Source organism: Schistocerca nitens, chromosome 1 (assembly GCF_023898315.1).
Source record: "Schistocerca nitens isolate TAMUIC-IGC-003100 chromosome 1, iqSchNite1.1, whole genome shotgun sequence".
Classification (NCBI taxonomy): Eukaryota; Metazoa; Arthropoda; class Insecta; order Orthoptera; family Acrididae; genus Schistocerca; species Schistocerca nitens.
Window position 1 is genome coordinate 683,767,795 of NC_064614.1, and position 21,183 is coordinate 683,788,977.

A 21,183-nucleotide genomic window follows, 5' to 3' on the forward strand; every position below is an offset into this window, starting at 1 on the left:
TTGTTTCAGTTTTCGAGACTGTCACATTTCTCTCGAGGTACTTATACACGGATTCCAGTAGTTCCATTTCATGCTGACTTCGTTTTGTTTCCGAAGACACAGATCCGCTATTTATCCTTTATGTGGTTCTCCAGGTTGTCTTCCTTCTGTTGCAAGGACTTACTATATGCTATTTATTTCGAACAGATAAAACCCGTGCAAATAAATGAGACCAAGGTGAAGCATTCTGGTAGTGGAATACTAGAAACTGTCGCTATGTAGCAATGAAAACACTTTTCGGAATCAGTTTACACTCAACTTTAAATTAAGCTCTAAATTATGTTCATTAAAAAATTACATTCAATGTTTATTTTGGTATTCGGTATTTTCATGAGTAATTTGGTTGTCAGATTTGAGGTTAATGATCCGTCCTCGCTAAGCAAACTGCATAGATAACATACACCGGATGTATTTGACGCCCTCCACTTAATACAGATGAGCTCCGTTGCTATTTACATCCCTTGCTGTGCGTTCAAGATTAGGGTTGCAGGATATCTCCCACTATCAGTTAATCAAACACAAAGGGTCTTACTTCATAGCACCGCTGAAGAGGAACTCAAACAATCGATTAATGGTACTGTCAATATAGTTCCTGTGCAGCACTGTGATACCGTAGCGTAGGGCTTTACCGAAGTGCTCATGAAGAGGATCTTTCCACATGCTTGTGGTATGCATAAGCAGAAATCGTGCAGGATATCGCGATTCAGCACGGGCCGAGATAAGCCAGAATGAAGCCTTCATTAGACCACTTGAAATATTTACAGTACACTCTTCTTGGATCACTAATCGCATCGACTTGCAGTGTGTCTAATATGTTTCAGGTATGTTTGCATTATGCTGATTTTATTGCGTCGAGACGCTGTGAAAGCCACTATCAAGAATGCATTATCAAAATTGCCATTCCACATGAATCTATAATGATATTTATGACTGTCTTAAGAGCTTTAAATAAATCAAATTCACTTTTACGATAAGTTGATAGATTCTTTATGTCTGGACGAACTGACTCAATTAACCGATCTTGGCTAAAAGTTACAGGTTGGAACAAAGGAATAATGTCTGCCGACCATTCGGTACAACTTTCATTGCGTTACCAGAAGCACCAAGGAGACTTGTAACAGCGCAACGTACTGCAGCTGTTCTGCAGCAGGAGAACTGTGGTATATTCTGCAGAAATCTAAATAAAGTCAACGCATCAGACCGTTATGTGCATCAAATTTTAACATTCCTTGTTTTCAGGTTTTGATGCTGTTGATGTAGATATGTTAATTTTGAAGATGAAACATTAACTTTCTCATATAGTGTAGTACTTCGGTTCCATAGCTACCTGTGAATCAGATATCAGCAAGTTGTCTGTGAAGCAGTGAAGTTATGGAAAACACGTTCTCAGGCGTGCCCAGCGGCAGTCATTATTCCGTTGCTTTTCTCCCTGCATATCATTAATATTTCAAACTTGTCAAAGTCTTATAACTATCAGTCATATGTTGACGACATCCAGCTGAATTTAAACCCCATAACATTCCTTGTTTTATATCAGATATGAATGATGACGCCCGTTTAGTCTCACTATGTGTACATTTGCTAAGATGCCACAGATGATGCTCATATCGCATCCGAGGTTCGTTTGTGAACTTCCTCGTATAGCATTTTCTTCCATATTCCATGACAGTACGACATTACCAAATCAAAAACAGCATAATATATTGGTATAACATACCATTAGCATGTAACATGGAAGAACAAATTTTCATATTATGTAGGAAATATCTCTTATCTATACACAATACAAAGTACTTAGAAAAGCCTCTATCTAAAGTAAAAAAGTTGTCCCGTCATTACTCAAGCCGAACTCTAGCTACCTCATCACACGTATTTCAAGAATATAATATGAAGTCCTGGAACAGGAAATAGCAATGAGTCAACTGGAATCATATTGATGGTAACGTAAATGGATGTTTAAATATCAGTACTGTACTGCAGTAGGTAATCTAAATTCACAATCGTCAGTTTTGGGCTAGTTAGTTGGCAGTGTAAGGAAATTGATAACCTGAAACTATTATTTTACAGAATTAAAAATGTGCTGTCAAGATTTATTTCAGTGGAAGTGATAGTACGAATAAGGGCGTAACTACAGTATTAGTAGAGCTCAAAGTTTGTGGAGCTGATTTTTGTGCTGGAGAATCCAATGAAAGTCTCTCCGTTGAAGCGACAGACCTCGACGACACTGAAATTTTAAACAGTCTCCATTATTCTCGCATTAGATCTACCCGAATCTGACCTTATGAAATGGTAGCATCTTAACGAGAAGTGATTGGTAGTCCTACAAATTTCCGTAATTTAAGACAAGAGAATAACTGGACACTTCTGACAGCCGATTCGTGACCGGGAGCAGGCTCGTCCACCAAATTTGTTCACATTAATTCAGAAGGACCGAAGGGGCGCCGTAACACTACTCATGTGAAATCAAGGACTTGCTGAAATGTGATAAATAAACGTACTTTCTGTTCCAGAATATTCTACTATATTTTCTAGACAATACTTTCCCACTACAGATGATTACAAGTAATTAATTCTCTAGTCAGTATTATGTACTTTCCCAGGATAAGAATTTATATAATGGCGGCCTTCAACAATGTAACGAGATACAATGCACCGCTATTAGAAAACTCGGCTGTCTCGTACACTGGTTCCATTACAAGTCAATGCTGATTAACAGCTTAAGATTGAGATAAGTAAAAATCAAAGAATAAATATGAATGCCTCAGAGCGCAGAAGGCGCTCGCAGGCTAATATTGCTGCTTATTGTTGTTGTTGTTGTGATCTTCAGTCCTGAGACTGGTTTGATGCAGCTCTCCATGCTACTCTATCCTGTGCAAGCTTCTTCATCTCCCAGTACCTACTGCAACCTACATCCTTATGAATCTGCTTAGTGTATTCATCTCTTGGTCTCCCTCTACGATTTTTACCCTCCACGCTGCCCTCCAATACTAAATAGGTGATCCATTGATGCCTCAACACATTTACTACCAACCGATCCCTTCTTCTAGTCGTGCCAGAAACTTCTCTTCTCCCCAATCCTGTTCAATAGTTCCTCATTAGTTATTATTACTTATAACAAATGAACAAGGAAAGTCTAACCCCATGGTGCTGGTACTCATTGTTTAATCGCTGTGTGTGCCACATTTGGCTGAAATAGACTGAGGGGTTTAGGAGGACATGCTGGATGTCTTTACATGTAAACTTTACATAATATAAAAACTGAAATTATAGCCTGCATGTTGTTGATGTATTATGAATCAGATAAATTAACACACTGGTTGCAGATGTATTATGACAGTATACCAAAACAATTCCATAATATACTGAGCTATATATCTCAGCATTTTCTTGTAAACTATGCCTATCATGCATGTATGAACCTGTGTGACAAACAGAAAGTTCCATCACCTTCATGTATGTACAGTTGTCTAGTTTGCATCATGTGATAACTTCTGAGAGTGCATGTGTAAGATTTTGGCTGTGTAGACAACTGAGTGGAGATGTTACACAAATGCCATTACCACTTGACGAAAATACCATGTTACACCCATATTTAATGTAGGAACTTCCTTGAACAGCCTGTGTTTAGGTTGTTTCCAAGAAATATGATAGAAAATAAAGTAAATGGTGTGGGTTAAGGAGGAGCTTAGAAATGTGTTTGGACAAGCTGATACGGCAGTAAAATTCGGAGCTGTCTGTTTCCAAGAAATTGAATAGAGATGGGGGAGGAGGAGGGGGAGGGAGCAGGAGGGAAAGGAAGGAGCAGGAGGAGTAAGGGGAGGAATGATTGAGGTGTGTGGCTCAGGAAGGAAGTGTGATATAGGAAAGGAGAGGGATGGAGCCTGATGACATCATGTGTTCGCCAGTAGAGGACCACAAGAAAGACAGGCTGTGGCATGTATGTCTTATGGGTGTCAGCAGCCGTCTTTGGTGGGTGAACTTAACTATTTCAGATCAGATTAACAGCTCTTATCTGCATGTTTAAATACATGGTAGCTCCTGACAGCACATGACAAAGTTAAGACGTTTATTTGGTACGGTATCTTTTCATTCACATATCGATTTCCTGTGTGGATACATAATCAAGTGTTCACGAAATACGGTGGACAAGATGACTAGTACGACGTCAGAAGTTCATTGCAAGGCCCGTATTTCTCATGGTATCATTGCCACTACCCCTGCATGTACATAGCCCACTTGTCAACGATCTAATTTAGTCTAGTATTCATGTTGCTCTCATTTCATTGTCCAGTATGCCTGTTTATTTCATCCTATTGTCCAGAATGCCTGTTGCCCTTCTATGTGCATATGACTTGAAATTTAGTGTCCTCTCTCACCACTGTTGATGCCTGAGTGAGCCAGTTCATAGAAGAGAAGAGTACAAGTACATATTACATCTAATGTAAACTGTATCTCCAGCATGTTGGGGTTGGAATGGAGTGCAAAGTTTTCGTGATTAAAATAACTGTTATGAAAACTGTCTTAAGTTGCACAGGAAGAACATGTATTTATTGCTGACCAGTTTCAGACTATTTCTCCATTATGAAATCAGCCTGAGGGATAAAATACAGATATTACCCTATATAGCGCGAAGGTTTACGAAAATATATTACAATAGCAACTAATGATCTACAACACTAATACCGTCTAAAAATAGATGACACATCAAAGATATAAGTCTTGTCTTACACCAGTCTTACAAGTGGAAAATTGTCCATGAAATCAATAAGTATGAATGTAGTTCAAAATAGATGACATATCACAAATGTAAGTCTTGTCTCCACCAGTCATACAAGTGGAAAATTGGCCATGAAATCAGTAAGTGTGATAGTAGACAACGTGTACTCCACATATGCTCATCGTCAACTGTCAGAGCGAAAACTGCATTAATAGGTGCCTACAGCTTCCATGCGACCTGGTAGGTCGTTAGTGGCAGTGTGTGTCCAAGGATTGGGATATTTTGTTACAACACAAACAAGGTTCACCAAGTTGAACAAAAAAATATTCTTGACAAATTGTTAATGGCATAGATGAATACACATAAAATACTAAGTGGAAAATGCAAATTTGGGGTACAATTGATGCCACACACCGCGTATTTTAGAACAACTGACAGTAACATTGCGTAACAGCATTTGTAAGTAGTAGATAATGAAAGTATTAAAATGAATAAAATTCATTCTGAAAAACTAAATGGGTTATAAAAACGTCAGGTACTCGTGGTAGTTTAATGTTGTTACCAAAGATTTCGAAAGGCACACGGCCATCCAAATTTTATTGCAATAAATTATATTGAAAAAAAAATGTGTAGCCTATATCTGTCCAAACGTTCATTATAGTATCATGTAAAAATTTTAAGTAAATCGGTCAAGAACTTTTCAAGATTTTTGGTAACAACTTTGAACTACCAAGTGTGCCTGACGTTTGTGTAATCCACATAAAAAACAAAAATAGCGAAAAGTACTTGATCGATTTACTTCAAATTTTTGCACATCACTCTAATAACCATTCAGACGCACGTAAAATACATACTCGTACTTTTTGAGCAACACTGCAGGTTTTCAATTAAAAGTGACTTCGAGATAAAAATATGCTTTGCTGTACCGAGAAATGTTCATTTACTTTTCTTTCTCGCAGTCAGTTTTAACCAAGATATCAGTGCATTTAGGGAATGCGTATTCGTTCTCTTTATATACAATTTTAAACAAAACTTGCATTCCCAATAATTTTCTTTTTCGTTTTATTCATTGCAGTCGGTTTTTAGGAAAAACAGGAAAGTTGCTTATCAGCTTGTGATTATATAATGGTTCAAATGGCTCTAAGCACTATGGGACTTAACATCTGAGGTCATCAGTTCCCTAGAACTTAGAACTACTTAAACCTAACTAACCTAAGGACATCACACACATCCATGCCTGAGGCAGGATTCGAACCTGCGACCGTAGCAGTCACGCGGTTCAGGACTGAAGCGCCTAGAACTGCTCGGCCACTGCGGCCGGCTGTGATTATAATACTACCACGTAATCCGAATCGTTCGAAACTTTTTAATACTACACGTTCGCAGATTAAAATCGTGGGAAATACTGTCTTGATGCTACTGTCTTCACTGATCCAGCAGCTGGACGAGTCTCTGTCGTACCACGTATACCTATGATCTCACCCGATTTACCCATTCTTTTTAAGGAAATTCAGTTTCCAATCAAAGTTTCCTTTGCAACACCAATAGACAAGACTCAAAGTCAGAGAGAAGGACGAAGAGGAGGTTGACAGAGAGGGATGGGAGAGGGGCAGGAAATGAATGTAGAGAGGAGGAAGGAGGAGATGGACAGAGAGAGGGGCGGGAGGAGAACAACAGAGAGATGGAGAAAGGAGGAGGTGGTGGTCAGAGAAAGAGGGTAAGTAAAGGAGATGGACAAAGAGAGGAGGATGGAGGAGATGGACAGAGACAGAGGAAAGGAGGAGAATGATGGAGAGAGACAGGAGGAGGTGATTTACGGATGAAGGGGGAGGAGAAGGAAATGGACAAGGAGAGGGGCATGAAGGAGATGGACAAACAAAGGGGGAAGGACGAAAATGGCAGAGAGAGGTGGGAGGAGGAGAATGGCAGAGAGAGATAGGAGGAGGTGATGTACAGAGGAAGGGAGGAGGAGAAGGAGATAGACAAAGAGAGAGGAATGGAGGAGGAGATGGACAAAGAGAGGGGGAAGGAGGAGATGGAAAGAGAGAGGGGGGAGGGAATGGCAGCGAGTGATAGGAGGAGGTGATGTACAGAGGAAGGGAGGAGGAGAAAGAGATAGATAGAGATAGGAGGAAGGAGGAGATGAACAGAAAGTGGGGGCAGATGGAGATTATGACACACATAAAAATTTCCATACATGTTATTAGCAAATACGAAGCATTGCCGTGTTTGCTAGTAAAATATAGGTATACCAGTCACCAATGACGCCACATACGGCGTCCTCTATAATCACTGGGTGGTAAAACAAAACATAAATAAAACCAAGTTACCTTTCATTAGGAATGTCGATGCACTCAACGACTGTGACATGACTTCCAAAACGATGGAGTGCACCAATCAGTCGCCTTTTTCTTTCAGGTTTTATTAAAGCAAATCTAGAATTCGGCTAGCGCCTAACCATCATTAATGCTAAAAAATACAAGAAGTGCATAGTCAGGTGATAGCATAAAAAGTTACGACTCGTGACATAACCTATATCGTTTATACATTAGACTACATACCTGCCACTATTTCATAGTTTCCATACATATCCTAGTACGTCAGTACTCTGTTGTTCGCCTTCTGTCGCAGTTCATTCAACACTACTGTATAATGAAGGTAGGCTTTGAGGAGAACACGTCAGTTAGCTGTATGGGCCCTCTGTATGAACTACGTAATATGTAACACTCAATGAAAAGCAGTTATAGTCTCTACTAAAAAGCTTCAACTTTGCATAGGAATTACACAAAATAAAATACTAGTAAAATTATTTCGTTCTGTAAAACAGTGAACATGGACGATGTAAAAGATTCCACATTCACACCTTGTGAGGCAATTGTTTTGTTACTCTTAAAAACACATAGGTAACGTCAGATTAGTAAACGTTCTGTCAAAAAATATTCACAAAACACAAGGAGGCCCATACTGTATGCTGCGACTATTAGAATGGGTTTGATTTAAATATTTTTATCTTTTGTACTATTTCTCTCTGTATTTAATCATCGCAACGAAGTATCAGGTACCTCTTATTTACTGAATAGTTCATAGACGGCGCCAAATGTCAGCAACATGGATAGCTAGTGTGACTTGCCGTTCCGTGACGGATGTACAGAGCACAAATCTCTGTGGCACTTCAAACAGACTTTAATTATAAGTACGATAAAACCAGTAGACTGAATTGCTGTTACTGATAATGTACATGCATCTAAAGTAGTGTAACATGGAAAATATTCTGTAGGTTCAACGTCATAACCATCATAATCGTACAGTATTATGTTAATAGCTACTACATATTGGAAAGACTGCAGAAATTCTGTCTGCTTGCTCCCAGTCTCCAGTACCTGGGGAAGTTGCCCTCCTTCGACGTGTACACTCCAATCACAGTACGAGAAAAACTTATCCTCCAGTCAAAACGCAACACGGCCCCTGGTCATGACTGTGTCACCTACCGCCACCTCAGAGAATGCCTCTTCTCCTTCTTGATCGTCCTTGCCGATTTATGCAACGTCATCCTCTCCACCGGCTTCTACCCAAACGTATCGAAGACTTCCCGTGGCCTCTTATCCCTCAAACCCAACAAACCCCCTTCCATCGCCTCTTCCTATCATCCCATATGCCTCACCTCCATCTTCAGTATGATATTCGAATCCATCCTCTCCCGTCGTATCCATCACGACTTTAATCAACACCACTTCCTCCCCCTTACCCAGTGTGGCTTCCGAACCTCCTTCTCCACCAAAGACTAACTCCTTAACCTCGTCCACCTTCTCTCCCTCCAACTTAACTCCCATTGCTCAGCTATTTTTGTTTTCGTCAACCTCCAAAATGCTTACGACCACATATGGCTTCCTGGTCTCCTCTTTAAACTCCAAATCTATGCCCTGCCTAACAAATTTGTCCGTCTGGTCGCTTTCTTCTTCTCACGCCTTCCTTCCCATGTCACCCTCCACAATACCAGCTCCTGTATCTTTTATTCCACTGCTGGCATCACCCAAGGCTCTGTCCTCTCCCCTCTCCTCTATCTCCTGTACACTGCCGAGATGTCGAAACCACCCCCACCTGTAAACCTCCTCCAATATGCTGATGACACCGCCTTCTTGGCTCTTTATCCTACCCTCCAATGTTCCCAACATACCCTCAAAACCCACCTTGACAAGTTCACCACTTGGTGCAACCAATGGTTCCTTTGTATCAACCCCTCCATGACCCAGGCTATCATCATATGCCACACCACCTGCTCCTTCTGTCTCCATGATTTCTATCTAACCATGTATGGTCATCTCATCCAGATCAACCCTCCCCTTTTGAGATATCTTGGCCTCACCCTTGACCGTCACCTCACGTGGACCTCTCATCTTGTGACCATCCAGCAGAAAACCCAATCGCATCTCTGTCTCCTGAAACTCCTGCCAGGCCAGACATGGGGATTGCATCCTGCTAACAATTCTCCACACCTACAAATCCCTCATCTGTGTTATGCCAGTGTTGCCTGGAGCTCCGCCCCGCCCCCCCCCCCCCCCACCCGCTTTTATAAGGTCCTCCAAATCCTAGAACACAACACGCTCCACCTTACCTTCCGTATCCACCTTCTGTCCTCCACACGACTCCTGTATGACCTCAACCCTTCCCCCACCTCCTCCTTTTTCTTCAACATATCCACATCCTTTACACTGTCCGCCAGCTTGATCCCACCACCCCATGGAGTCCTTCTTCCTCTCCACCCCCTGCCTGTTACTGCACCTACATCACTGTATCCCTCCCTCTCTCCACCTCCACACTATCTCCTTCATCAGGGCAATTTCCAGTACCTCCCTCTTCCAGATCATGAACTTCGCCATGACATCTACCCTTCCTACCAACTGTAGCCTGGCATTGTTCTCCCCCCCCCCCCCGCCCTCCCCAGGGACCCGCTTTACCTCTCCCCTCCTTTCTCCAGAGCGGTTATTCCTCCTTCCCCCCCTGAGTCTCTGCACACATTCCTTGTCTGTTTTCCTCCCCGGTCCTTCCCTCCTTGGCTCACTTTGGCGCGCCCCCCGCCCTTCTCCCCCTCTCTCCCGCCCCCAATGGCACCTCCCATCCACTCCTTTCTTCCCTTCTTCTTCGTGTCCGTACCCCTGGCAGATCCTCTCCGTTTGTTCCTCGCCGTCGGTGTGCTACGTCAGTGTTGTGTTCAGTACTGTTCTCCAGTGATGTCAAGATCTGTGATTTTAATCATGTACTGCACATAGTGTTGCTGTCCATGACTGTTAGGTGCTACGCCGCCCAACGCAACTTTTGTGCTCCGACCGTAATTCACCTTGTGTTTTTCTTAATCCTTACAGAGTGTGGTTTTTTGTGTACACTTTTTAGATTTCTATCACCATTTTTACAGTCACCTCCTTTTTAAGCTATCTTCCATTATGTTTCCCTTTTTAAATGTATGTTTCGCCATATTTACTCCTTTATGTTGTTTTAAATGTCTCGTATTATGTACTGTCCTTCGGCTGAAGAGTAGCGCCAATGCTGCTGCCAGCCTGCTTCATAAAGGGCACTGAAATTCAATAAATGAAAAAAGAAAAAAAAGTAACTTTGTCGTACCCTCTGAATCTCACCGCTCACTGCCTCCCAGTAAGCAGCATTCAAACAGTTCCCAAAAGTGCGCATTTTTATAATGACCGAATCATTAATCCAAGTGCCTTTCAAACAGTTCTCAAATCTGTACATTTTCCATAATGACCTGATGATTAATCAGGGTGCAGCTAACATTATTGTGATGGCAACAGATCTCCAGCTCTTCTATGAGGTTTAGGAACGTGCCCCTCTCACACTTATACAGCAACCTCACATTAGATGCCAAATTCGGCAACTTATTTATTGCTGTAAATAAACGAGCAGCCACACTCGATCTCTTGTGGAATCTTCTCTGTCCAACGCGATGCATTCTCCATACCTAAGTTTCACCTCCTTCCGATTTCGCCAACGTAACAGGCCATACAGGCTGGGCAATCAATTTTGTAACACCACATCAAAAGCTTTGGACATAGTGTAGCTTAACGAGAGGCGTCTATGTGATTTGGGCGAGATGCCCCATGTCTTATATAAAAGATAAAAAAGAGAAAACAGGTAAGAAACGCCCGTAGTAAACAAACTGTCCACATAAAAGGACTATGTCGCTTATAGCCGCGTTCCGATATCTGTTAAGTACTTCATGCGGTATTGTTATTTTTGCCCGTCCCAGGGTCTTAATTGAGGACGAGTGCCTTCTTTTAAAGATCTGCTAGATCGTAGGATTTAAGTAGATTAAAATCATAACATAGGTAAGGACTACTGACATGTGTAAGATCCGCATGCATAATAGACGAACAAACTGCGTTGCTACCCAATGATTTTAGAAGATACCGATGTGGCGTCATCAGTGCTTAATGTGGCGTCATTGGTACTTGATGTACTTACACTGATCAGCCAGAACATTATGAGCACCAATCACCTGGCGACCAGCTTCACTTGGCGAAATATGGCTGCTAGTCAGACACACGCACAGTGCATATAGTATCAGTGATTATGCTGTCCATATGTAGAATGGGGAAGGTGCGCGATCTATCTGAGTTTGACCAAGGGCAGACTGTGATGGCCCGGAGGCTCGGCACGAGCATTTCGGAAACTACATGCCTTTTTGGATGTTCTAGAAGTGCTTTGGGTGAGTGTCTTCAATAAGTGGAAAAAACAAGGTGAAACCACGTCCAGACGTTGTAGGGTTGGGCGGCCGCCACTCATGACAGATATCTTACGTCGTAGGCTCGGCATATTGGTAAAACAGCACAGGCGGCGAGCTGTGGGGGAACTAACATCAGACATTAATGCTGAGCAGAATAAAAGTGTGTCTGAACACACAGTGCACCGAACACTCCTAACGATGGGCCTCCGCAGCCGACGACCCGTGTTTGTGTCAATGTTAACACCACAATAACTTCTTCATTATGCCGATGGGAGGGTGCGAGTCTGTCATCTTCCAGGGGAAGAGCTCCTTGATATCTGTACTGCGGGATGGAGACAAGTCACCGGCTGCTCCATTATGTTCTGGGGAACATTTACGTGGGCAGTCGCGGTTACAGTGCAGCTCGTCCAAGGCACCATGGCGGCCAACGAGTAGCGTAATCGCACACTGACTGCAGACCACGTACACCCATTCTTGACGATCATGTTTTCCGACGGTAGTGGCATTTTTCAACAAGATAATGCAGCAGGTTACAAGGCCACGAGTGCAATGGAGTCGCTCCAGGAACACAGGGGTGAGTTCCAATTGATGTACTGGCCTCTCAATTTGCCAGATCTGAATCCTACCGAACGCATCTGGGAGGTGATTGAACGTGACATCAGAGCTCATCGCCCTCTTCCCCGGAATTTATGGTGACTTGTGTCTGCAGCTGTGGAGCCGACTGCCTCCAGCGACCTACCAGGGCCTCATTGCTTCCAGGCCACGACGCGTCGCCGCTGTTATCCGTGCCAAATGTGGACATAGGTGCTATTAGGTAGGTGGTTACAATGTTCTGTCTGATCAGTGAATATTTTTTAAAAATTTAGGAAGTCAGTCCTGTGCCTGTAACAACTTGACAAGAACGCCATCTATTAACTTTTATAATTTTGTTATCTGCTATTTATGGATCATCTTACGTAGTGCAACTGCATGATGTTCTAAAGTGTGCCGTGTGTGGCGCCATTTTACCTGTCGTTTATGCATTCCACTTAGTTTAAGACTGAATTTTATTAATTTAATAATTTCAAAATGTTCTTTACACATCCTATTACGCAGTATACTGCCTGGTGTAAAATTTCGCCATGTGTGGCCTCATAGTACCTCATATTTAAGTATTCCACTTAGTACTGTACACGTTTATTCACGTATTCCATGAACAACTTATCAAGAATTTATTTCGTGTACGATTTTGTAAATCTCGTTTGGGTTACAGTAAAAGTGTCAATCCTTGGACGCACGCCCCCACTAACCACCTCTTGCGGCACGTGGACGGTGTATGCACCTCTCAGAGAAAATTTACGCTCTATCGTTAACGATGAGTACATACGGAGGCGACTTGATCTCCTATCACACTTATTCATTCATGGCCAGTTTTCTACGTGCATGACTGGTGTAAGACAAGACATATTTATGGCATGTCATCTAGTTTTCAACAATATTAGTGTTGTAGAGAATACGTTGCCATTGCATGCATTTTTGTGAACCTTATTGTCATATACTATAACATCTCCTTTATTTCATCCCTCAGTTTTTAAATCGCAGCTGTCAACGATTATTACAATATAGATATTATCTTTCAGAGTCAAACAGTCTACAGACAATATGTTTATGTAATTGGGGTAAACAGGCTCTTTTTGCATAAGGTTCCCATACAGAATCAGCAGCCTAAGCACGTCTCACCTACTGGCTGAACAACGGTCTGTGACTTTGTGCGAACAGAGTGCTCACTCTGAAGGGAATGAGCCTGCTGCAATGCTCACAGGTTCGGTTCTAACTAGATTTTTATCGTTCGTACCGTTTTTTGTGATCTAGTTTTATCTAAGTGTCAAAGATACATTACAAAGCATAATGTGTGAATTTCGCACTCTGAATCGAATTTGCATATATTTGTAGGGTTGAATTACTATTGATTATGACGAGGGCGGGATGAGAAATGTCGCTACGTGCAGTGGGAGTGTGGGAACGCTGGTATGCATGCTGAACATGTTCATCAATCGACCGCATGTTTATTCACGTCAGCACTCATTGTGCTCTTGTTTATACAATGTGAAACAGCTGTGTGCTGTCCCAGCGGAACTGATTTAATTAACTTGCCGAATGCAGCATGGTAAAAAGAAATACTATAATTAAATAACAGCTACGTACAAAATGAAGAGTAATTTCTACGCACTCTTAGGACAACATTCGTTTGGTATGATTTTCTGTGCGAAGGAAGTTGTACATCAGAGCAGTCATTATGCGCAGGTCGCATGTAATACAATGCTGTGTGCCTCCGTCTAGAAATCATGTGTCGTATTAAAATAATTAGCTAGGACACATTTACTTCAGTCATTTCTCAGACCAGAATGATGATGGGTCATTCACGCAAAGTAGGCGGCATTTTAGGCATCAAGTGTTCAACTGTAACGCGTTCTGAGAAGATTTCTATGGCCAAATGAAGTTTCAATATATTTCTAACCTATCAATTCTGAAAACAAAAACCTCTGGCGTTGTATTTGATACAAAGCAGACACGTACCACTATTTGGGCGTAGCTAAAATTGAACTACTCCAGAAATAAACACGTTTCTTCTTCATATTACAGAAGCTTATTCGGCCAGATCGCATAAAAACGCGCAATGATTATTAGTTTCAGTGAAGTTAAATCGCCATCTTCAGGTAAATTGTATTTAAAAATTTTTACAATGCCAATCCATTTCGTCCACTGTTCATATTAAATGGACAGAATTGTAACGTACATAAATAAACAATTATGGAAGATTCTAATGTCAAAACAACATAAAATGCATACAAATTCATAGTAAACATACCTTATAGAGACGCAGTACATGGAACCACCTCTCGTTGTACAAGGGAATAGCTATGCGAACAGTGCACGACAGTTACAAATAATATAAATAAGACGTATATAGAGTGTTTTCATGTTGCGTCTTTTTGATATTTCTCTTACTGTATGACGAGAGGTGGTACTATAGAGAGTCGTCTCTACAAGGTATGTTTACTTTGAATTTGTGTGCATTTTATGTTGATTTGACGTTAGAATTTCCCGTAATTGTATCTTTATGTACATTACAGTTGTGTCCAGGTAATATGAACAGTCGAGGAATTGTGGTGGCCCTGTAAATTTCTTTCTCTAGAAATGATCTGGAGATGGCGATTTGATTTTGCTGAAACTAGTAATCATTGTGTATTTTTGTGTGATCTGGGCGAATAAACTTCTGTAATAAGAAGAACAACCGTGTTTAGATCCTGAGATCGTATCCAATACAGCTGACAATATCAGGTAATCATAATAGTGCTGAAATAGTTTAAGAAGAATGAATATATCAGACAAAATGAATATGATAAATTAAAGATATAAATGTTTGAAGAGCTGAACGTTAGGGATCTTCTCAGAACTGTAGTAAGACAAGAATGTAATTCACAACACAGGTGGCGTAGAATAAGACTGAAGAATTTTGAAAATCATTACTACTTAAAATATATAATATGGACGATGGACAAAATAAAATCCAAAAAGTCGGTAATTCGGTGTCATGAGCTCTATAAATAAAGGGGAACAAAGTTACCCAAGACAGTTAATCATCATATATAAAATCTCATTGAAAACAATAAAAACGACACCATATAGTGAGGGGACTTTCAAGACAAGGAAATGAGGAATGCTGTATGCAGTCTAATCATAAATTAAAATGGATCACAGAGATTTCGATTTAAGCTATTCGCAACTGCACGCACTGACCTATCAGACCCAAATTATCAACTTATGCCCACACTACTGATGTAGTACCTCTTGCCCGTTGTCCTCATTACTCACGCTACTTCGCTGGTACCCGGAAGAGTTCCAGCATGTCCGGCATCTGCACTGAAGTGATCGGTTGGTCGAGTGGATATATCCAAAAGAGCAGACACTATTTTGAGCCTGCAGACACTATGAATCAAGACACAAAAGAAATAATGATTTTAGCTGCCCGTGGGCACGGATTTAACTCAGTGGGAAAAGTTGAAAATCTCTGCCTGACTGGAATTCGAACTCAGACTTCCTGCTTACTATGCAGATGTCCGAAAAAACAGACACTACATATAAAATTAGAGTGAGGGCAACCAATTGATCACTTCAGTGCAGATGCAAGCAGTGCTCGAACTCTTACTGGACTCTCGTGTGGATGTGTTGAGAATATGTGTGCGATGATGACTGTGTTGGGATGACGCAGCGATCAGCGCCTCCGCCTAGTAAGCAGGAGACTTGGGTTCGAATCCCGGTCCGATACAAATTTTGAACTTTCCCCATTGACTTAAATCAACGCCCCCTGGACGTTACTCATTAATTCCTTTGTGTGTTGATTCGTACTGGCTGCAGGATCAAAATGGTTGTCTGTTCTTTCGGATATGTCTGAAAGAACGGACACCAAATGTATGAGATATGATATTGGCTTACATCACTTTATGGTATACAGTAAAACTCAGTTTTTGGCCAGGTAAAGAAAACTAAGACAGAAAAATAGTCCTACACATGTGGAAGAGTATGAGCTACACTTCCTTCAGATTGAAAGTATTAGAGATCGCATCAGACAAGATTAACAGAAGTATTAACTGCTGTAAGTGCAAGATATATGACTGAAGAATAATGGAGAACTATTAAAAATAGAGTTTTGGAGACAGCTTGTTAAGTTCTTTGTAAAAAAAAAAATAATTACAGAAGAAAAGAGAGCTTCCATATGTCAGGCCCTGCCCCTATATCATAGATTTCAGACCCCTATGGTGTAAAGCATAAAGAAAATAGTTTTCACTCGTAAAATATAAAGATATTGTACAAAATTTAAAAGATTTTCTAAACAAGAAAATTACGAATATCATGTTACATTATAGGACTAAAACAAGGTGAAACTGGTTCAAGAAATACTCGCTGTCTTTTGACGATGGGCTCAGGCTCAAAACAAGTTACGGCGAAATAAAGCAATCATCAAAAAATGTGGCTGATTGCAGTTTTTTCTCATAGTGAAAATAATGCTAATAAAAATGACTTTAAAATTCGAACATGTGTGTTCTGCCATGCAACAATGTCATTTATCTGTAAAACTCTTGAGTTCTGTAAACTTCTGTTTGGATGGTTTCCAAATGATGATCCGACTTTGAATTATTACCTTCAATGAGGTACAAAAAATAACACCAAACCTCTGGACGTGTACGTCTTGGAGGCAATACAAAACCTATGCCAGACCTGTTTCTGCACCTGCAAATTGATAAACTGCAGGTCAGTGTTACATCTTAGATATTTCAACATACTACACTCTATTAGCTACAAACAACTTTCTGCAGGGAGGTCAGAGCAGCGTTAACATATTAGTGGCAAAGATCTGATTACGAGGTTGATATTCCAATTACATGTTTTGTCAATGCGATCACTGTGGTTGGTTCAAATGACTCTGAGCTCAATGGGACTTAACATCTGAGGTCATCAGTCCCCTATAACTTAGAACTACTTAAACCTAACTAACCTAAGGACATCACACACATCCATGGCCGAGGCAGGATTCGAACCTGCGACCGTAGCGGTCGCACGTTTCCAGACTGAAGCGCCTGAACCGCTCGGCTACACCGGCCGGCGATCACTGTATGTTTTAATATTAATCTGCTGCAGTGCTGATGCACCGAAAATGATGCAGCATGCCCACATCTTTCTTGTGTTTTAATTATTTCATTCAAACGCCATTTCGATGGCAAATAATTGAAGCAGTTACGACAACCCAGGAACTTCTATTTTGGGAAATAGGACTCTATTTCATGGGTTAACATATATTTTTTCAAGCAACGTTTAGCTTTTGCCAAAGAAAATGTCGTTTGTGTTACTTGTAACCGTACCGATCAAAATTATCTTTTACACAGTATTGTTTCTTTAAAAACTTGTATTTGTGTAGTGAATTAGTTAACTTTCAAGCATCAATTGTACACGATTGCAGATTATACAGATAAATTACCTCGTTAAGTGGTAGAATAGCCACATCTTTCTGTTTTAAAATCACTTTATTCGGTTTCAAGTGTTCCAGTTGGCGCACTTCTTTTTTCAATGCAAAACAAGTGGAGGTGTCTTAATTAGAGATGATGAAGATGACGCAGTTCTGTCGTGCAGAAAAACAAGTACTTAATAGAGACTGATGATCGCTTTTGTGCAGCGAGAAGACTTGAGAGCGAAAATAAGACGTTATTGTTTGTTTGCCTCCCGTGTTCTAGCTGGAAACTCAGACCGAATTAGCAGGCGATGGAGCGGCGCCACATGTGCCCCCCTCCCCATTCTCCCGGCTCTTACCCCGGGAAGCGTCAGGCAGCAGCCGGGCTTATTGCGTTACCTGACTCAAGAGTTGCTCGGCGCCTGTAATTTGTCAGAGTGAATGGCGAGAGGAGGTCTCGGACGTCGCAGTTTGCTCCAAACTACGTCACGCTCTGAGGATAAATACACAACCAGCTCAGCTCGCTACCTGTTAAATGAACCGTCACACATCATACGTCCTCGGCACCTTTTTTCAAACGTTGTCGTTGCGATATATGAAACACCACGGAAGTAAACGTGAAAGTTTGAATGCTGATATGTTAATATTTAACATTGTGGACGTGCTTCATAGAACTCGAAATTCACAGATTAAGAGGAACGTTAGATATACAGGGTGGTCCCTAGATGACACTGCCATAGGTCAAACGGATATCAACTGCGTTTTTTTAAAATAGCAACCCCCATTTTTATTACATATTCGTGTAGTACGTAAAGAAATATGGAGGTTTTGGTTGGACCACTTTTTTCGCTTTGTGATAGATGGCGCTGTAATAGTCACAAACATATGCCTCACAAATTTAGACGAACAGTTGGTAACAGGTAGGTTTTTTAAATTGAAATACAACCCGTAGGTACGTTTGAACATTTTATTTCGATTGTTCCAATGTGATACATGTACCTTTGTGAACTTATAATTTCTGAGAACGATTACTGTTACAGCGTGATTACCTGTAAATACCACATCAATGCAATAAATGCTCAAAATGATGTCCGTCAACCTCAATGCATTTGGCAATACGTGTAACGACATTCCTCTCAACAGCGAGTAGTTCGCCTTCCGTAATGTTCGCACATGCAGTGACAATGCGCTGTCGCACGTTGTCAGGCGTTGTCGGTGGATCACGATGGTAAATATCCTTCAATTTTCCCCACAGAAATAAATCCGGGAACGTCAGATCCGGTGAACGTGCGGGCCAGTCCACCTGTCATGAAATATGCTATTCAATACCGCTTCAACCGCACGCGAGCTATGTGCCAGACATCCATCATGTTGGAAGTACATCGCATTCTCTCATGCAGTGAAACATCTTGTAGTAACATCGGTAGAACACTACGTAGGAAATCTGCATACATTGCACCATTTAGATTGTCATCGATAAAATGGAGGCCAATTATCCTTCCTCCCATAATGCCGCACCATACATTAACCCACCAAGGTCGCTGATGTTCCACTTGTCGCAGCCATCGTGGATTTTCCGTTGTCCAATAGTGCATATTATGCCGATTTACGTTATCGCTTTTGGTGAATGACGCTTCGTCGCTAAATAGAATGCGTGTAAAAAATCTGTCATCGTCCCGTAATTTCTCTTGTGCCCAGTGGCAGAACTGTACACGACAACCGCCATGCAATTCCTGTTGCATAAACATATGGTACGGGTGCAATCGATGTTGATGTAGAATTCTCAACACCGACGTTTTTGAGATTCCCGATTCTCGCGCAATTTGTCTGCTACTGATGTGCGGATTAGCCGCGACAGCAGCTAAAACACCTACTTGGGCATCATCATTTGTTGCAGGTCGTGGTTGACGTTTCACGTGTGGCTGAACATTCCTGTTTCCTTAAATAACGTAACTATCCGGCGAACGGTCCAGGCACTTGGATGATGTCGTCCAGGATACCGAGAAGCATACACAGCACACGCCCGTTGGGCATTTTGATCACAATAGCCATACATCAACACGATATCCACCTTTTCCGCAATTGGTAAAGGGTCCATTTTAACACGGGTAATGTATCACGAAGCAAATACCGTCCACACTGGCGGAATGTTACGTGATACCATGTACTTATACGTTTGTGACTATTACAGCGCCATCTGTCACAAAGCAAAAAAAGTGGTCCTACTAAAACACTCATATTTCTTTACGTACTACACGAATATGTGATAAAATGGAGGTTCCTATTTAAAAAACGCAGTTGATATCCGTTTGACCTATGGCAGCGGTATCTAGCGGGCCAACCATAGGGCCATCTGGTTTCCTCCTTCAAGCTAGACGAGTTTCGTTCTTTGTAGTTTTTTCGTTTGACGCTTATTACGTGAGATATTTGGCCCGGGCACCATCAATGGACCACCCTGTATATTGCAGGAGTGGGATGTGCTTCTATTGCAAAGTACTAATACTTTTCGGATCCTTCACCCAAACACATTTGAGTATGTTGTTATAAACTACGGTAAGTCTTTTTGTTTCACCCCAGAATTTTTATAATATTTGCTAACAGTAACAGTAACCGTAACAGTAGTGTCACGGAATCGGCGCCTGTATGTGCTCGGTTATCGGGGAGGGGAAAATTAGTGGAAAGTACCTTAGTCTATATGTCTCGTATGAAATATCTCCCTTAAGTGCTTAACAGTTTTCCCTGAAGGAAACAGGTATCCAACGAGAATGCGGAGTGCTAACATTGCTGCACATGTTTTGTGTCGGTAGTTAATGCTTAGCTACGTAAACGCGTGCGGCGGGAGTGGGTTTTAAATCTAAGTCCAGCCATCCAGATTCAGGTTTAGCTAACTTAAGTAAATCAGTTAGCGCGAGTACTGGGAAGATTCCTTTGAAACGGACTTGGCCGGCTTCCATCCACATTCTAGCCTAACCAGAGCTCGTGGTCCGTGTGTCACGATTTCGTCACTAGGATGTTACACTATATCTTCCCTGATACATTCAGCGGCAGGTGACAATTTCATGACAATCTTTCTGGAGGTTCTCCTGCGTCATGTTATAAGACACTTAAAATGCTAAAATGCCAAACTGTCCTACGTTAGGAACTGCTGCAGCAACATTCTCCAAAGCGTAGAGTAATTGAGACAAACCCATTATCAGCGGGTAGACAGATCATTGAATAAACACACTTTTATGAGATTACTTTTAAAACATTACAGCTGAGATCAAAAATAGAATTGGAGGCTAAACATTTATGAGAAGACGTGCATAATTGTTTACACACAGAGGTTAAGGTACAAGTATTTCTTAACTGTCTTGTACTGAAAAGAAAATAAAAGTGATGAAGAACTGCGTGGTGTAAATCAAAGTGACGTGCTGATTTTATATCAATTTCCTTTAAATTCCAGTGTACTGCATGCAAGAAACACTAGTACCATGAAGTATGAATGTATTTTTTTTTTACTCTTTAAGTTTTCCACTCTTAGATGTTTCGCAAGTGAGTTATGTTTTTTTACCTCAGCCTTAACGTATTACAAGTGCTTACACTATCTATGTTGTTCAATGGCAAGTTGGTAATGGTTTCATCACGAAACATCTTCGGTTCTTGATAAATACATGTGCATCTCTATATGCCGTTCGTGAAATACTTATTGGCTGCATGAAAAGGTGT